This window comes from Choloepus didactylus, chromosome 10, assembly GCF_015220235.1.
Source record: "Choloepus didactylus isolate mChoDid1 chromosome 10, mChoDid1.pri, whole genome shotgun sequence".
Taxonomy (NCBI): domain Eukaryota; kingdom Metazoa; phylum Chordata; class Mammalia; order Pilosa; family Megalonychidae; genus Choloepus; species Choloepus didactylus.
Window position 1 is genome coordinate 76789298 of NC_051316.1, and position 19130 is coordinate 76808427.

The 19130-nt window shown below is 37.5% G+C and overlaps 1 long non-coding RNA gene across 1 annotated transcript in view; it reads left to right on the forward strand.

Moving 5' to 3' along the window:
- LOC119505399 overlaps positions 1 to 18813 on the forward strand; it is a 165109-nt gene extending 146296 nt beyond the window's left edge. Inside the window, exon 3 of the long non-coding RNA XR_005210732.1 lies at positions 18742 to 18813. This is a non-coding gene — a long non-coding RNA (uncharacterized LOC119505399). The remainder of the gene's footprint in view (positions 1 to 18741) is intronic.
- The last annotated feature ends 317 nt before the right edge of the window (positions 18814 to 19130 follow it).

The following is a 19130-nucleotide window of genomic DNA, read 5'->3' on the forward strand; positions in this document are numbered from 1 at the left end:
TATCTGGGCTGCTACCTCTGAGCAATTCCAAAGCTGTGTGGGACTGATTGAGGAAGATGGATGAGGACTGGCTAGTCCAGGACAGAAATTTCCTACCTGACATTTTTCTCTTTCTTTGAGTCAACATTTGTGGAGTCCTTCTCCAGTCTCTACCATCCTTAGAGTTCTGAGCAAGTGGGATTTGTTCTTTTATTTGCTGCATCATTGGGGTGGTTTATTTTCAGAGGATGACTTACACCACCATGTTGAGGACATCACTGCAGTCTCATACTTTTAATTAGCTGCTGAGTCTGTTGATTTTTTTTCTGTGCTTTTCTAGGCATGTCTAGAGAAATGTTCATCTTCCCTCTAGACCTGATAACAATTTAAGACAGTCTTTGAACATCTGTTTTCTAGATGATCTTAAGTTAGATACAGCAGTGATATGAGTGGTACTCAGCAGAGATGAGCAAGGGACTTTGGGCTTATGGGTTTTGAGTCTAGGAGAAGTACAAAATCAAGGTGTCAGCAAGGTGATGCTTTCTCCCCAAAATCTGTAAAGTTCTTGGGCTGGCTTCCAGCAGTTCTTCAGGTTCATTGGCTTGTGTCCCTGCCTCAGGTCTCATGGCCTTGTCCATCAATCAATTTTTGTTGTATTTCAAAGTAAGTTTCAGATATTGGTACACATTACCCTATCTCAGCACACATATCATTAGAATTCAGTATTTGTTTACAGTACTTTTCTTTAGATAGATGTACATGCAGTGGAATGTACAAACATTTTGTGTACTGTTCTATAACTTTTTTAAATTTTTATTGAGATTGTTCACATACCATAAGATTATCCAATCAGTTGCCCCTGGTACCCTCATGCAGCTGTGCATCCATCACCATATTTGATTTTTGTTCAATTTTTAGAACTTTTTCATTACTCCAGATAAGAAATAAAGTGAAAGACGAAGAAAGAAAAAAAAAAAAAGAAAGAAAAGAAAAGGAAACTCGAATACTCCCATATCCCTAACTAACCCCCCTCAATTGTTGACTCGTAGTATTGGTATAGTACATTTGTTACGGTTTATGAAACAACGTTGAAATACTACTAACTGTAGTATATAGTTTGCAATAGGTATATATTTTTTCCCTATATGCCCCTCTATTATTAACTTCTAATTGTATTGTCATACATTTGTTCTGGTTCATGGAAGAAATTTCTAATATTTGTAGTTAATCATGGACATTGCCCACCATAGGATTCAGTTTTATACATTCCCGTCTTCTGACCTCCAACTTTCCTTCTTGTGACATACATGACTCTGAGCTTCCCCTTTCTACCTCATTAATGTACCATTCATCACTTAGTTATTCTCACATCTTGCTACCAACACCTCTGTTCATTTCCAAACATTGAAGTTCATCCCAGTCGAACATTCTGCTCATACTAAGCAACCGCTCCCCATTCTTTAGCATCGTCCTATATCTTGGTACCTTATATTTCATGTCTATGAGTTTTCATATTATAATTAGTTCCTATCAGTGAGACCCTGCAATAATTGTCCTTATGTGTCTGGCTTATTTCACTCAGTATATTGCCCTTGAGGTTTCTTCATCAACCCATTTTTTTTTTAATGATTTTGTTCACATGTCATACATTCCTTCCTAAGTGAACAATTGATGGTTCTCTGTATGGTCACGTATTTATGTGTTCACCACCTTCACCACTATCTATATACAGGCATTTACATTTCTTCCACAAGGCAGGAGGGAGAGTCAAAGAAGGTAGAGAGGCAAAAGAAAGAGGAAAAAAAATGACAGCTAGGAAGCAGCAAAAGGAAAGATAACCTTAAATCAAAGTAAAGAGTCAGACAACACCACCAATGTCAAGTGTCTAACACGCTTCCCCTATCCCCCCCTATTATCTGCATTTACCTTGGTATATCACCTTTGTTACATTAAAGGAAGCATAATACAATGATTCTTTTAGTGACAGTCTCTAGTTTATGTTGATTGCATCCCTCTCCCAATGCCTCCCCATTTTTAACACCTTGCAAAGTCGACATTTGCTTGTTCTCCCTTGTAAAAGAACATATTTGTACATTTTATCATAATTCTAGATTTCACTGAGTTACACAGTCCCAGTCTTTATCTTTCCTCCTTTCTTCTGGTGTCTCACATGCTCCCAACCTTCCTCTCTCAACTATATTCATAGTTATCTTTGTTCAGTGTACTTACATTGCTGTGCTACCATCTCCCAAAATTGTGTTCCAAACCACACACTCCTGTCTTCTCCTATCACTCTGTAGTGCTCCCTTTAGTATTTCCTGTAGGGCAGGTGTCTTGTTCACAAAGTCCTTCATTGTCTGTTTGTTGGAAAATATTTTGAGCTTTCTCTCATATTTGAAGGACAGCTTTGCTGGATATAGGATTCTTGGTTGGCGGTTTTTCTCTTTCAGTATCTTAAATATATCACACCACTTCCTTCTTGCCTCCAGGGTTTCTGCTGAGAGATCTGCACATAGTCTTATTAAGCTTCCTTTGTATATGATGGATTGCTTTTCTCTTGCTGCTTTCAGGATTCTCTTTGTCTTTGACATTAGATAATCTGATTATTAAGTGTCTTGGCATAGGCCTATTCAGATCTATTCTGTTTGGAGTATACTGAGCTCCTTGGATCTTTAATTTTATGTCTTTCATAAGAGATGGGAAATTTTCATTGATTATTTCATCTATTAGTGCTTCTGCGCCTTTTCCCTTCTCTTCTCCTTCTGGGACACCAATGATACATACATTCCTGTATTTTGTTTTGTCCTTAAGTTCCTGGAGACTTTGCTCATATCTTTCCATTCTTTTCTCTATCTGTTCTTTTGTGTGTAGGCTTTCAGGTATTTTGTTCTCCAGTTCCTGAGTGTTTTCTTCTGCCTCTTGAGATCTGCTGTTGTATGTTTCCATTGTGTCTTTCATCTCTTGTGTTGTACCTTTCATTTCCATAGATTCTGCTAGTTGTTTTTTTTGAACTTTCAATTTCTGCCTTGTATATGCCCAGTGTTTTCTTTATAGCCTTTATCTCTTTTACCAAATCTTCTCTAAACTTTTTGAATTGATTTAGCATTAGTTGTTTAAATTCCTGTATCTCAGTTGAAGTGTACATTTGTTCCTTTGATTGGGCCATAACTTCATTTTTCTCAGTGCAGGTTGTAATTTTGTGTTGTCTAGGCATCTGACCTCCTAGGCCATCCCGATCAGGTTTTCCCAGATAAGAACAGGCTCAGGTCACAGAAGGAGGAAATATTCAGTATCTGGTTTCCCTGATGGTTTTTCTTAGAGGATTGACACATCCTGTGCTTTACTGCCTGGCAGGTGCACCTGTCAGCCTGTCACCGGCTGTTGTAAGAGGGTGTGGCCTGTGGTTCTCCTCCCCGAGGCTTTGGGGTCTGGTTCCAGTAAGGCAGGCAGTAGCTCTGGGCCCCTTCCTTTCCTCTTGGGAAGCTATGCCCCCTCCAGAGAGGACATCTGCATATCAGTAACTTCTTTGTTTCTCTGACTCTGCTGGTCAAAGTCCTGTGATTTAAAAATGGTTGAGGCTTTCTTTACTGCAAAGCGCTGCAGGCTGAAAATGGCTGAGGCTTTCTCCACAGAGAGAGAAAGGGACAGAAAGCTCCCAGTTTCACGTGTCAGCCAGAGATAGCACCCGATCCTCTGGGTTCCCCGTCCTGAGACAGATATATCCCCTGACTCTGCCAAGGTCAATTGTCACTGAAAGCCTCTGTCTGCTTGTTGGGGATTTGCTGTCTGTATTGAGCAGTTAATGTTAAAACCCCAGGTGGAGCTGGGCTGAGGTCCACTAGCTTCTTTGGAGAGTTCTGCTTTCTAGCACCGCAAGGCTTCCGTGAGGGAGGGGCTCTCAGCTCTCAGCATGGGTCCGCAGTTTTTACTTACAGATTTTATGCTGCGATCTTGGGCATTCCTCCCAATTCAGGTTGGTGGATGATGAGTGGACAGTCACGTTTGTCTCTCCACAGTTATTCCAGGTTATTTACTAGTTTTTTGGTCATTTATGAATTGTTCCGGGGGGACTAACACTCTTCTACTCCTCTCTATGCTGCCATCTTAGCTCCTCCCTGTATAACTTTTGAGAAATTATGTACACCCACCAGTGCAACCTAAACCACAATCAAGATATAGAATATTGCCATCTCCTCAGAAAGTTCCCTTAGCCCCTCCCCAGTTGTGAGAATATCCCAGAGATAATGCCAGTCCTGACTTTTTTCATCATAAATTTTGTTTGTTGTAAAACTTCATGTAATGGAACCATATAATATGTAACCTTTTTAGAAAGAATTTTTTCATTTAGCATAGTAGTTTTGAAATTTATTCTTTTTTTATCACTGAGTAGTATTTAATTAAATTAATATATGACAATTTTAAAAAAATACATTCTCCTGTTGGCAGACACCTTGGCTGTGTCTAGTTGTGGGCTAGTATGAATAAATCTTTTATGAACTTTCTTCTTTAAGACTTTTTGTAAGCAGGTGTCTTCTTGTCTTTTTGGTAAATACCTGTAATTTATGAGAATTCCAGGTGCTGCACATCCGCTCCAACAATTGGAGTTGTTAGTCATTTTATTTGTATCCATTCTGGTGGGTATGTAGTGGTGTATCTCATTGTGGTTTTATATATATATCCCTGAAGACTATTTATGCTAACACTATTTACATGCTTATTAGCCATTTTTTTAAAAGTTTCTGTTCAAGGCTTTCATCCAATTTGTATTTGGGTTATTTGTCTTTTTGTTATCAAGTTATAGGAATTCCTCATATCTCCTCAATACCAATCCCTTGTAAGATAGGTGTGTTGTGAAATTTTCTTCCTGTCTGTGGCTGACGTATTTGTCATCTTAATGGTATCTTTTGATGAGCAGAAGTTTCTAATTTGACATAGTCTAATATGTCATTTTTTTTCTTTTATGGTTATTGCTCCCTGTGTCTTGTTGAAGAAATATTTTCCTAACTCTAAGTGGTAGTCCTAGTTCCTTCTAGAAATGTATAATGTTAGCATTCACATTAGTACTATAATCTACCTCAGATAAATTATGTGTATGGTGTTAGGAGGTAAGGGTCATGGTTCAGTTTTTTCGTATCAATATTCCATGTTCTAGAGCCATTTGTTTAAAATACTTTATTTTCCTTGTGTATTGCTTTAGTACTGTTATAAAAAGTCAAATGATCATATAATTGTGGGTCTATTTATGGCTGTCTGTTTTGTTCCATTGATTTAATTTTTTTATCCTTATGCTTTACCACACTGTGCTATAACTATAGAAAGTTATCAGGCAGTGCTTTTCTTTCAACATTCTTCTTCTTTTTCAAGATTGTTTTGACTATTCTATCACTTTCATTTCCAAGTATATTTAAAATTGGCTTGTCAATTTCTAAAAATAGTCTACTGGAATTATTGGGATTAAAGTAACTCTACAGGTTATTTTGGGGAGAATTACCTTTAAGTAATATCAAGTCTTCTAATCCATAAACATGCTGTATCTTTCCATTTATTAAGGTTTTCTTTAATTGCCTTCAGCAGTATTTTGTAGTTTTCAATTCAGACATTTTGCCTATCTTTTGTTAACTTCAATATTAAGTATGTTATATTTTTGATGCTTTGGTATATGAAACTCTTCTTTTAATTTAATTTTCCAATTAGTGCTACTAGTATATAGAAATACAATTGGCTTCGAATATTGACTTTAAATCCTTCAGCTTTGTTAAATTTAGGTATTAATTCTAGTAGTTGTTTTGTAGATTCTTCAGTATTTTCCACACAAACAGTAGTGTCGTCTGTGAATAGAGACAGCTGTACTTCTTCTTTTGTTTTTCTTGCCTTATTGGTAAGATCCCCAATAAAATGTTAAATAGAAGTGTTGTTGAGAGTGGAAATCCTTACTTTATTCCAAGTTTCAATGAGAAAACCTTAAATATTTCACCAGTATATATGAATATATGATTTGAGTCCCAGGTTTTTCATAGACACCTTTTATTAGATTCAGGAAGTTCCCTTCTATTTCTACCAACTAATAATATCCTATTATGAATGAATATTAAAATTTGTCAATTGCTTTCCCTGTATCCGTTTAGAAGATTATATGGATTTTCTTCCTTATTCTATTATTATGGTGATTTACACTGATTTACTTTTCAGTATTAAAACCTACCTTGCATTCCTTGGATAAATCCTCCTTGGTGATGATGTAATACCATTTTTATGTTTTGCTGAATTTGATTTACAAATATTTTGTTGAGGATTTTTATGTCCATAAATATAAATTATTTTGTTCATTTGAAAAATTCCTTTAAAAGATAATAGAATGGTTAAACAAAAAAAAAAAAAAACAATGTATCATGGTGATTATATAGCATGTAGAATTAAAAATGAATAATAACAATAGCTTGAAGTAGATAGAATTTTATTTTGTAGAAGTTTTACATTTTATATGTCATTTTTTTTTTTTTTGAGGAAGATTGACATATATTAAAGACACATATTGTAAAGCACAACTCCTAAAAGCATAAAACAAAGAGGTATAGCTAGCCGACTGATTGTGGAGAAAAAGTATACTCTTAAGAAATATTAAGAAGTCAGAAAAACAGAACAAAAAACAGGTGGCAGAAATAGAAAACCAATAGAAAGGTGGTATATTTAAACCCAGCCATATTGATAATAATATTAAATATAAACAGTCAAACATTCCAATTAGAAGACAGAGATTTTCAGACAGGATAGAAAAAGCAAGACCGAAATATATATGAGTTCTACAAGAAACCCATGTTTACACCATGACACAATACTATGAATTTTACTTTAAACTGTCATGCATAATGTAAAGAAGAGGAAAAACATCCATGTTAATGAGCTGAAGGTTCTATTTTGATGAAGTCTAATACATAATTTTTTCTTTTATAGTTATTGTTTCCTGTGTCTGTTGGAAAAACCTTTGCTTACCCCCAAATGACACACAGATATTAGAGGAGAAGGCATATCTTCTGATTGCAAGTTGAGTGATACTGCCAGTGTACAATTATGATATTTGCTTATGGAAATGCTGTTAACTATTAAGCATTGTACAAGTAATTATAACCTGCAAGTTCCTTTTAGGAGTCTTGTGAACATAGCCAATTCAGGAGGCACTTTTCTGTCAGTGTCAACAACAGGTTAAGAATTGTGCCCTCAGCAGCTGGTCATCTTGCCATGGGAGATTTCCAGTCCAGGCGTCTGGTTTTTACAAGTACCTGTAGCCATTTTTTTCCCGACAGTGTATATTCTCCAATGGTGGGTGCTAAAAGATGACCATTTGGCTCTGTCACTGTTCTAGCCCTGTTCCCTATGTTCTCTACAATTTCATCAAATAATAGGTGAGACAAAGTATATATATGAATGTGTAAAGAGTAGGCTTAGGTTAATGTGCCTTTAGGGGAGTGAATATTAGGTGGGCCTGGAAATGGAAGGCTAAAGGCAAAACAAGGTGAAGGCAAATGGGGAAACAACCTTACAAGTCAATTTTGCTTTAGAGTGGATTGTTTGGTTTTCTAAATCATAACTTTACGGAGAAGTGAGTTACAAATCTATTTTCTAATTTAACAGCATTAATTTTTTTTCAAATTAAATTTTATACAGAACAGTGTTAGATAAAATTTGACCTGCTCTGTAAACATCTGTAAGAGGTGCTCTGATCTCTCTGCTGTCTTCTTTATCCACTGTGGCAGTCTTGAACACAATCTAAAAAGATAGAAAATAATATTTCTTGACAAGGTTGAGAAATAAATCCAGTTACGTCTATATTCTGCTGTGTTCACTGAGCTAGCTGAGTCATGATCAAGTCTTATATCCTCAGAAACATAATAGAAAATAAGTTGATTTATCAAAAAATGATAAATATGCCTATATAAGAAAACATAGGGAGGCATATTCAGAGCTTTGTGATGGCAGTGGTCTCTGAAACTTTACATTTAAAGAACAAGCCACAAAAGGGAAAAAACATTGATAAATGGGACCTCATAAAAATTAAGAACATTTGTGTATCAAGTGACTTTATCATGAAAGTAAAAAGATAACCTATGCATTGGGAAAATATATTTGGAATCTACATATCTGATAAGGGTTTAATATCCAGAATATATAAAGAAAACCTACAACTCAACATTAAAAGACCCAATTAAAAAGTGGGCAAAAGACTCAAATATATATTTATCCTGTGAATGTATACAAATGGCCAAAAATACATGAAAAGATGCTCAGCATCATTAGCTATTAGAGAAATGCAAATCCAAACCACAAGATACCATTTCATATCCACTAGAATGACTACTATTAAAAAATGGAAAATTAAAAATATTGGAGATGTGAAGAAATAGGAGCAATCATTCATTTTTTTTTGCTGGCAATGTGAAATGGTGCAGCACTGTGGAAGATAGTTTGGTGGTTCCTCAGAAAGTTAAGTTTAGAATTACCGTATGACCTGGCAGTCCCACTTCTTGGTATATACCCCAAAGAATGGAAAACAAGGAGTCGGACAGATACTACACACCAATGTTCATAGTGGCATTATTGACAAATGCCAAAAGATGGAAGCAACCCAAGTGTCAATCAACCAGTGAATTGCATTAACAAACCATGGTATTTATATACAATGGAATATTATTCAGTCAAAAAAGGAGTGAAGTTCTGATACATGCAAGAACATGTATGAACCTTAAACACATATTTTGATTGAAAAAAGCCATTCACAAAAAAACAAATATAGTATGAGCTCATCTATATGAATTAATTAGAATAAGCAAATTCATAGAGTCAGAAAGTAGAATACAGGTTACCAGAGGATGGAGTGGGGATGGGGAATGGGAAAGTAATGGTTAAATTGTAGAGTTTCTATTTAGACTGATGGAAAAGTTCTAGAAAGGGATGGTGGTGATGGTAGCACATAGTGAATATAATTAACAGTACTGAATTATATATTTGAATGTGGTTAAATGGCAAATTTTAGGTTGTATATGTTACTAGAATAAAAATTTAAGAAACAAACATAGGACTGCCTAACACACAGTGAACATTACCTTAAACAATGGCCTGGAGTTAATAGTACAATTATAAAAATGTTCCTTCCCAAATTATAGCAAATGCACCACATTCATGCAAGTTAATAGCAGAGTGGTAAATGGGAACTCTGTATTTTCTGCATGATTTTTCTGTAAGCCTACAATTTCTCTAATAAAAAAATTGAATTATGTATGGCAGGAAAGTGTTAATAGATAACAAACTAGGAAAACAGATTTTCATAAGGCCAATAACTAATTCCTTAGTTTAGTAACTGCTCATACAAATCAAAAATAAAAGACATACACACTTAAAGGAAAAACAGGGCAAAGCACATAAAAGGCAGTTTATAGGAAAAAAGCAATGCAAATAGTAAAAATAAAACAAAACAAAAAACATAAAATGAAGCTTAACTTTGTTCCTAATTAAGGAAATGCAAATCAAAGCAACAATGAGATAAGGTTCTCTTCTCCCTCCTCCCCATCAAATTGAAAAAAATAAAAATGTTTGGCAAGAAGGCAGGTAATGGGCACTCTCATACTGTGGTCCTGGGAGAATAACTGGTACAGTTTTTCTTAAGGGAAATTTAGCAATTATGGATGAAAATTAAAAATCACCCAGCAGCCAGCAGTCCCTTTGCTAGGAATTTACTCTGTAGATATGCTTGCAAAAGTTTGCCAAGGCATGTATTTTGGTAAGACTCTGGCCAACACCCCCCACCCCCACCGCCCCGCCCCATTGATTCCTTCCCAGTGGAGATGAGGTGACAAACCTGATTTGTGAACTTGGAAAGAGAAACAGGCATGTGTAGCCCAGTCCCTCATCTCTCTCTTCTGTTGAAAGCTGCCTGCTTGCAGTGAGCAGACATTTTACTGTGCCTCTCCGTGCTCTAATGTTTTATGTGTGTGTTTTGCATATGTGTGTATGTGTGGGAAAATTCCATTACTAGGTGGGTAAGCTGTCTGCTTCTGAGTTGAATTATTAGGAAGCTCGTTGCAGACAGATTTAAGCCAAATTCTCCAATATCAGCTTTATAGCAATAAAAGTGACATTTTGGCCTCTGTATGCCTTAGTCTTTCTTTTCTATCTTTTATTTGGTTGAGAACTAGGATGCCGCATAAAGGGTATTATTTATTGCCTTGAAAAATAGGAAAAGAATGGAAATTCAGGTGAAAAAGGAACCATCTATGTTTTTACTTTGGCAGATTGATGTGACCTTATATTGAGTACTCTTTTTTTAGAGTTCTGCCCTGTTTTTAACTGTTGCAACTGGAAGAGAGAGGCTTTAAGCCTTTTATTTCACATGGTATTTTGGCTTTGGTAAGGTCAACCAGCTTGTGGCAGATTTGTCCAAAGGGTAATGGTTGCTTTTATATAGGCCACACCAGCCTTTTACAAGAACTTGTGGATATTAGCAAAGATGTGGGCCTCAGCAAACATGCTAGCCCCTGCAAGCACATACACCTCCATATCTACAACACTCTAGAAAACTAGTTCTTTACAAGAGGGATATCTTTGTAATAAAAGTTGATTCTTACAACTAACATCAATTGAGCACCTATCTGGATGATAGTGATCTTGAAGGGCTGTTGGATAAGAATTCAGTGATCTTGGTTGGAAAGTTAACTCACACCAGAAACTCTAGTTCAATTTTGAGGTGGAGCCAGAAAAGGAGCCCACTTCAAAATCCTTCATCATCTTCCTGCTCAGGGCAGTCCTTCTCCCATTAACTATGCCTATGCCTTGTCAGAGCAAATAAAAATAAGTCAATGCTTCCATAATTCTGCATCACTGCCTTTGCTGTGTGTTCACTGAACTGTCATCTTCTCCCACCTGTATCTATCCATACCTCCCATGCTCTTCAAGGCCCAGGTGATATCTGACTTCCTCCTTGAAGCCATTCTTGATTATTCACACTTGTTCTTTTTGTTCAGAACTTTATAACAAAGGGTTTTATATTGTCTACTATTGTTTCCAGTGCATTCGCTTTAATTTATTATAGGCCCAAAACTCCTTGGTGGCAGGATTTTACCTTGTGCATCTTATCTTCCTTCTACACTCAGAACAAATCACAGTGCTCTATAGCTCTAAAACTACTCTATGTTTATTATATTTTTTTATAACTTTGTAATTGAACTGATGACTCAATGACATTTAATTAATATTTGAAAAGAAGAATGAAATTCCTAAACCCATTTGTTCTCGCCAAGAGCTGTCTTCATTTTCACATACTGTGTTACCTGTCATTCTCTGGCTCCCAATTTCATTGCAGTCATTTGCATGTGCCATTCAGATCTCTACATATCCCCCTTAGTGTGTTGTCTCAGTTTGCCAGGATGCTATGACAAATACAATACAGTGGGTTGGCTTCAATAATAGAAATTTATTGGTTTTGAGACTAGAGAAGTCCAAAATCAAGATATCAGCAAGGCTTGCTTTCTCCTGAAGACTAGCTTTCTGATGCTGGCTTGTTGGCAGTCCTTGAAGTTCCTTGACTTTCCCATCACATGGCAATGTTGTCTCCTTTCCTCCTGCACCTACGATTTCTTCTGACTTCCAGCTTCTGACTCCATCTTGTGGTTTTCTCTTTGTTAGGCCTCAGTAATCCATATTAACAACCACCCTCATTCCGCTGGGCTACACCATAACTAAAAATAACATCTCTAAGAGGTCCTATTTACAATGGGTTCAAGCACACATGAAAGCAGATTAAGAGCATGTATTTTTCTGGGGTACATAACTGAATCTATCACAGTCCACACTGTGGACCCCCAAAAGACATGTTCTTCCCACTTGAAAACTGCATTCACCCATTCCAGTATCCCCAAGGCCTTAAGTCATTTCAGTAACAACTCTAAATACAAATACTTATCAAAATCAGTTATGGGTTTGGTCTGTCTTAGGGCAAAATTCCTCTCTCTGTGGTTCTATGAAACCTAGAAAACGAATTATCTGCTTCCAATATACAAGGGTGGACATCCCCACTCCAGGAGGGAGAAATTAGAAGGAAAACAGGGGTAATGGGTCCCAAACAATCCAAAAAACCAGCAGGCAAACTGATAGCAAGTTCTGAAAGTTATCCCTTGATTGATGGTTTGTCATCTGGGCCTGCTGGAGTTGCAGCTATACCCTTTCCAAGCACTTGCACAATGACCATGCTCTCTCTGAACACTGGGATCTGGGTCCTACCCTCTCTGAGCACTGGAGTGGTGCCTGAACTCTTCCACAACACCCATTTTCTCTGAGTTTGGAGTAGTGGTTGAACACTGCCAATGAAGTGGAAGCTCACTCTCTCCAAGCATGGGGCAGACCCACTCTTTCCATATGCATGGCTCCTCTCTTGTCCCGAGGAGGTCTCTTTGGTCCAGATCTCTGCTTCCAGGGTTCTTCCTTTGAAGTCATTCTTTCCTCAATTTGTCTCCTTTCTGTCTCTTTCAGTCCAGCTTGGCAGTGCTTCTCTTCATACAAATTTTGCAAAAAACTTGTTGTCTTTGTGTGTAGTTCAAGGAAGCCCAAACCATCAAGAAAAAAGGGTCTTCCATAAATCATTCCTGGACAAATGCATTTCTAATCCTGACTTCCCCTGAGATGGCTTACCATATCCGTGAGTCATAGGTCCATATCCTTAGCCAGTGGTGGTTCAGTTACACCTTCTCTTGGAGCCATGCTCTCTGCGGGCTCACTTCCAGGAGCTCAAGAAGAACCCTGTTAGAGCTGCTTCTGGCCCTAATCTCATAACACACTATCTGGATAGGCTGAAAATATTCCAAATCATCAATTGCTGGTTCTTTTGTGCTTGAGTCCAGTCCTCTGTTGATTCCTTTTCTCTCTCATTTCAATATAAGCAGTAAAGAGAGACCGGGCTGCACCTTCCATGCATAGCTTGGAGATTTCCTCAGTTGTATATCCATGTCATCACATAGAAATTCTGTCTTCCATCCAACATCAGAACACACTTTCACCAAATTCTCTGTCTCTTTATAACAAGGATTGCCTTTCCAACAGTTTCTAAAAACACATTCATTATTTCCTCGAAGGCCTCACCAGAAGTGCTTTTGAGGCCCAAATTTCTAGCAACAATCTTTTCAAAGTAATCTAGGCATTTTCTATCAAGTGCTTCATAATTCTTCTGACATCTACTCAGTACCCAATTCCAAAGCTGTTTTCACATTTTTAGGTATTTGTAATAGCATCCCATTTTCCAGCACCAAAAGTTACCTGTATTCCCTGGCTGCTATCACAAATACCACACAGTGGGTTTGCTTAAACAAGGGGAATTTATTAGCTTATGGTTTTGAGGTTTAGGAGAAGTCCAAAATCAAGATATTGGCAAGCTTGCTTTCTCCCTGAAGACTAGCATGGTGTTGGCTTGCTGGCAATCCTTGGGACTCTTTGACTTTTCTGTCACACATGTCATTATGAATAAGTCCATGTATCGATATAATCTTCAAAATTATCAGTTTTAGTGGTTGCATAATTTTATAGCTTTCTGATAGGCCATAATTACTGTCCCATTCCCTTATTGTTGGGCATAAAGATTATTTTGTTTCTCATTACAATGTTAGATTTAATATTTTCAAATGTGTGGCTTTTTGTTTTTTTTTTATATTCTAAGGATAAATTCCCAAGATCCTGTCTGATGCAGGTGCTCAATAAATGAATGCCATTGATTTTGTCCCCAAACATTTTTGAGTGCCTTTATGGGCCGAGTTACTTAAAAATCCCTCATTCTCCCTTGGTTATGAACAAGGTCTACAAATAATATTTATGCTTTACAAGGAATTTTCTCCTCAGCTCCTATTTCCAACCTTAGAAAATTTAGAGACACTGGAATCTAGCTCTGCCAGGACATATGCTTTTTCCTTTATAACCTCAGGACATCAGATGCAACAACAGCACCAAAACTACCCACATTTGGTTTGCAATGATAAAACTTTTATGCAGAAAATCCTGTTATCCAAATACCATTGTCTCTAGACACATGGAGATCATAGCAGCGTGTCCATCCTTCCCATGTCTGCATCTGCAGTCTGGATTCTGCTATTAAAAATTTTGCCAGAATTTATAATGGGTTTTCCAGCTTGCCCTCCTTTATAGAAATAATCACAAACTATAAAACATGCAAGGATTGAAACAGAGTATATGGCACTCATATAAAGATGGTAGTGATTTAAGAGACAGGAAATGTAATTATATGCCACTGAAGTTCTTGTCCTCACTTACTCAAGGCCACAGTAAACATAAAGTTCCCAAACCCTGGAGAATACAAAGTGTTGCTATGACTTGTTGGAGAGATCTCAAGAATCAAGCCTAAAAAGTCACCCCTCCTGACTTAGCACTTTGTGAACTGCCATAAATAGCTTTGCATTTATTTTAGGTGTCTGTTTTTGAATCAATGAATAAATGAACTAAGGGCTACAAGTGTCCATTTCAAGAACTCATCCAGAGGTAATGTCATGGAATCTCTCTTATTTGAGTCCATTATCTCTAGATTATGTCTCTTTCCTCTTCTGTCATGAATCCATCTCAGTACTCTGCAACACATGGACTAAATGAGAAAGTTAACCGCCAACAACACATCTCATATATGTAGTGAGTGAAAATAAAAAGGAAGAGAAGCAAGCCAAGACATACAGGTAGATGCAACAATTTGTTTCTACAGTTAATCTTGAGGCCGTAATTGGTATTTATTCTTTTCTGCCATATTATTAACTCTTCTTCATTCCCCTTTTCTCCAACTAGCACCTGAGGTAGTCATGGTTCTTTGCCTGGTATGGTATCCTAAATATTTATTTCCAAGAGTCCAAACTCTGTGGTGGTCCTATCTGTGCAAAGTTTGATAGAGTCTGGCTGTATTATATTCATAATACAGAAGGTGGTCTAGGGTATCCCCTGAGTTCAAATACCTATGACCTCCATTGTTTAGCAGCAATAACATTTCCCTGTTACTGTCAAGGTCAATCATCCAGCCAGTCTCATGACCCCCTTCTATGCATAAGGCATAAGGCAAATGTCTATAGTGCAACTCAGCTATCATTGAAAGGAAATATCTGTGCCCTAGTAGACATTCTCCTCTATGCATACAAAATGTATGGAGTAGCCGAGCATGGAGTATGAGATCAAGAGGCAAATATTTTGAGAGTGAACCATTAAATGGAATATTGGGAGGTACCACCAACACCTTCACTGTTGGGTTCCCAGGTGTGTTGTTCCCAGGTGTGTTGACCATTGTTTCAAGGCATATCCATATGCTATGAGACCCCACTCAAACTCTACAAGATATTTTCTCCAAGCTGGGGCTAGATCAATTTTCAATGGTCTATTTTAATATTCTTAAATACCGCCTACTTTTGGATGATGAGGAACATAATAAGACCTGAGAATACCTCTGGCTTTAAGCAGGGTTCAGCATAGACAGATGGTTTTCACAGAAGTCGTCCCTAAAGAATTTACAATTGAGCTGAGAGTTAGCTGTCATGAGAAGCATTTGCTAGATGAAGGAAAAGTAGGGACAAGAGTTTTTGAGGCAGAAAGAACAGGATATGAAAATAACTTATGTGGGAGAGGATAATATATTTGAGAAACCTAAAAGTGAATAGTAGAGTAAAGCACAGAGAGTGAGGGGAAGAGGAAAATACAATGAAGGTGGAGATACAGGCAGGGGCTAGAGCATAGAGGGCCTTGTAGACCATGTTAAATATTTTTGGCAGTTATCCAATCTGTTTGCTGCTTTTTCCAGTCACCCTCAGCTGTTTGGTGCAGACAGGTGTGTTCATCTAGGGCTAAGGTTTGGCCAGATGGGTGCATAAATAAAGAGGCAAGGAAGTTCTGTGTCAGATTGGTGTTCTAGTAGTGTCAGTTTTAGAGAAGTATATTATGTTGTTATAGCAACACAGAAGACAGATGGTGTTCATTAGATTATTTTACTCTTTGTTTGATGAATGTTGACTGAGAGCATACTATGTACAAGATTCTGTTGGAAAATCAGTCTTCTCTCTAGAGTTAAATAGAAGAAATGAAATATCTTTGGGCTTTTATTTATATATTTGCTTTTGCTTTTTAAAATGGTCTTTGAATTCATTTCTTCCTTTCTTGGTTAGTTAAAGCTCTTCCCAAGAGATAAGGAACATTTAAATAATATGTGGCATTTATGAAAGGGACAGATAAAAAAAAAACGTTGAACAGATAAACTAATGGGTAGATTATGGAGGATTCAGGGCTAAGTTCAAATGCATTTATGTAGGCCGAAGATTCTCAAACTGTGGTGATTTGGAACTGTGCCCCCCAGAAAAACATGTTCTTAAACTTAATCCATTCCTGTGGGTGTGAACCCATTGTACATAGGACCTTTTGATGAGATTGCTTCAGTTAAAATGTGGCCCAATTCAGTCAGGATAGGTCTTAAATCCAGTTAGTGGAGCCAATTATAAGCAGAATAAAATTTAGAGCAAGAGAAAGCCATGGGAAGCAAGAAGCTGAAGGTCAACGGAACATGCAAGAGAAGTGAGAGGCCAGGAGAGGCTGCCGTGTGTCTTGCCACGTGACAGAGGAGCACAGGACCGAGATTGCCTGGCAGCCAGCCCCAGAACGCCAGTGTTTGGAAGAAAGCATTGCCTTGATGAGGCCTTGATTAGACTTTTTCCTAGCCTCAAAATCATGAGTCATTAAATTCCCATTGTTTAAGCAATCCATTGCATGGTATTTGCTTGAGCAGCCAAGGAAACTAAAACACCATCTATCAGGTCTTTTGTTAAATACTTAAGATGTAAATAGATATTTTGCTAAAAGAATAGCATGGGAGGGGAAACAAAGCAAACCTGAGGAATTCTGCCTACTGTTTGCCTCACTTGGAAATTCATGATGCCCTTCATTGTGATCTTTGAGAATTATTAAAATAAGTAAACTTGGTAAACTTTATTTAAACCAATTCTCTTATGAGATGTTGTCATGATCTGGCCTTTGCCTGCCAACCTCTCTACTTGCCAGTCTTCCAGCCTACACTCTCCTCTGGACTAGTCGTATTGGACTTTTACATTTTTTTAACAGTGCCCCATCTCTTCTTTCCTTAAGTTCTTTGCACAAGGTGTTCTCTTAGCCTGGAACATCCTTCTCCCTACCTACTTTTCACTTGACTATCTAAGGATAGAAATCATCTATGCCAGGAATCACCCAAACTGTGTATGAGTCATGTATCTATATCTGTATCTATATCATCTATATCTGATCAATCTGTTTTCTTACTCTTTGCTCACAGCACCGAAACTCCCTGTTTGCTTGCCATGTTCCCTTTGAACTATAAGCAACCTGAAGCAAGGAAATGCACCTTCTTTAGTACACAGTTGACATAATAGATACTCGGTAAGTGGCTGGGAAGTGAATGGTGAATGGTCCTTTCTTTGACTTAGTGCAGGAAGGAAGGAATTGCTAGAAAGGCTGAATCAGGTGGATTTGGTCCTGTGTGAGGTCACTGAATCAGCAAACTCTCTGTGCTGGTGCTGGAACCTCATATTTCTGTAGTTAATTTCTGTCATTATCCTTATTATCTTACACACACACATATATATATGCATGTACATGTACACATCCATGGATATATATGCCTATACACATACATATGTTGATACAATTTGCATCCTCTGTTTCTCTGCTTTTACTTCCGTCTGCTCCATCTGCCCAGATTCCTTATGGACTTATGGTTGTTTTCACATTCTTCATGTTTGTCTTGATCTCCTTCCCTCCCCTTGTAACATTCCCCATACTCACCCCTTTGGGCCTTTTGCCCTTTCATTTTGTCTTTTATTTCTGCTGTTTCTTTCCAGGCTGCTTAAAGTGCCTCCCAACAGACTTTCAATGAGAATACAGAGGCTCGCTTTGGCAGTGCAGATGTTATACAATGGCAATGTTCAGTGTTTTTTTTCCCCCCACCCTATGGGGACTAGATACTACAGTGTTTCACTGCTGATCCTTTGTGATAGTACTGCACAAGCAAAATGTTAATCAATTACAGCAGCAGAAATAATTAAAGGCATCCATTATACGTCTTCTGGACACATTCTTCATTAGCATAGATTCTCAGCATTACACATTCATGTCAGAAGGAATTAAAAGGAAAAACTTAAAATAAAAGGCATACATACAGAGACCCAGACTCTGGTTTTCCCAAGACTTTTGCTGAGTGTATTTCCTTGTGGATTCAGTTGTTCCTTTAATTTTCATGTGTGATTTTAGAAGAAAAATAGTTTGCCCCATTTTTATGTACTTCAAAAATCCAGTGTCTTAAGCTGACAAAGTTAATCTCATCCCCTTCCCTCCAAAAAAGTCTTAAATAATATGCAGCCAACAGGATTCTAGAAATAGAAACAAACTGTTAATTTAGCTCTTCCATGATATTTCCTAATAGGCATCTGATTATAAATAGCTCAATAATTAGTTTCTCATGTTAGACCTGCTGTTGCTTTCAGCACAGTTCTTATTCTAGAGCCCAGGCTGATCAGTGGCAAGACAGGCTTAGTGATGCGGGGAAGGGCAGCTCATAATTCTGCTCATTTCCCACTCAGTCCTTCCAAAGGAGGATATATTGGTTCAGGCTTTCTGTAACAGTCTAGGTTTAGCAATACTGGGTCATGTACCATCTGTGCTGACAGTTCTCTTATGCATTAGCAATTCTTATAACTTGCTTTGCAGACACCTCTACATGGAAACCAACCAGATGGACAGTAGAAGTGATAACTGCAGAGATGACCAAGAATCCTTTATGCCCTGAGTCAGGTAATGTAATGATTGGTTTCTGTTTTTAATTATGAGTATCCATATCATTTAATGTCCTGCTTTCCAAAATAGGATGCAAGGGTTTGAAATGCTGATTTGCCTCATCTATTGCAAGAGCCTTGGAACTGGTTTCTCAGCTTCCACACTTGTCCCCAGACTATTCACCACAACTAGTCCAAGGGAGCTGAAAAATAAAAATCAAATTACTTTGCTCCCCTCCTCAAAACCATCAAATGCTTCCTATCACTTAGAAGGAAATCCAAAGTCCTCAAAATGTCCTACCAGTCTTACTTGATTTGGCCCCT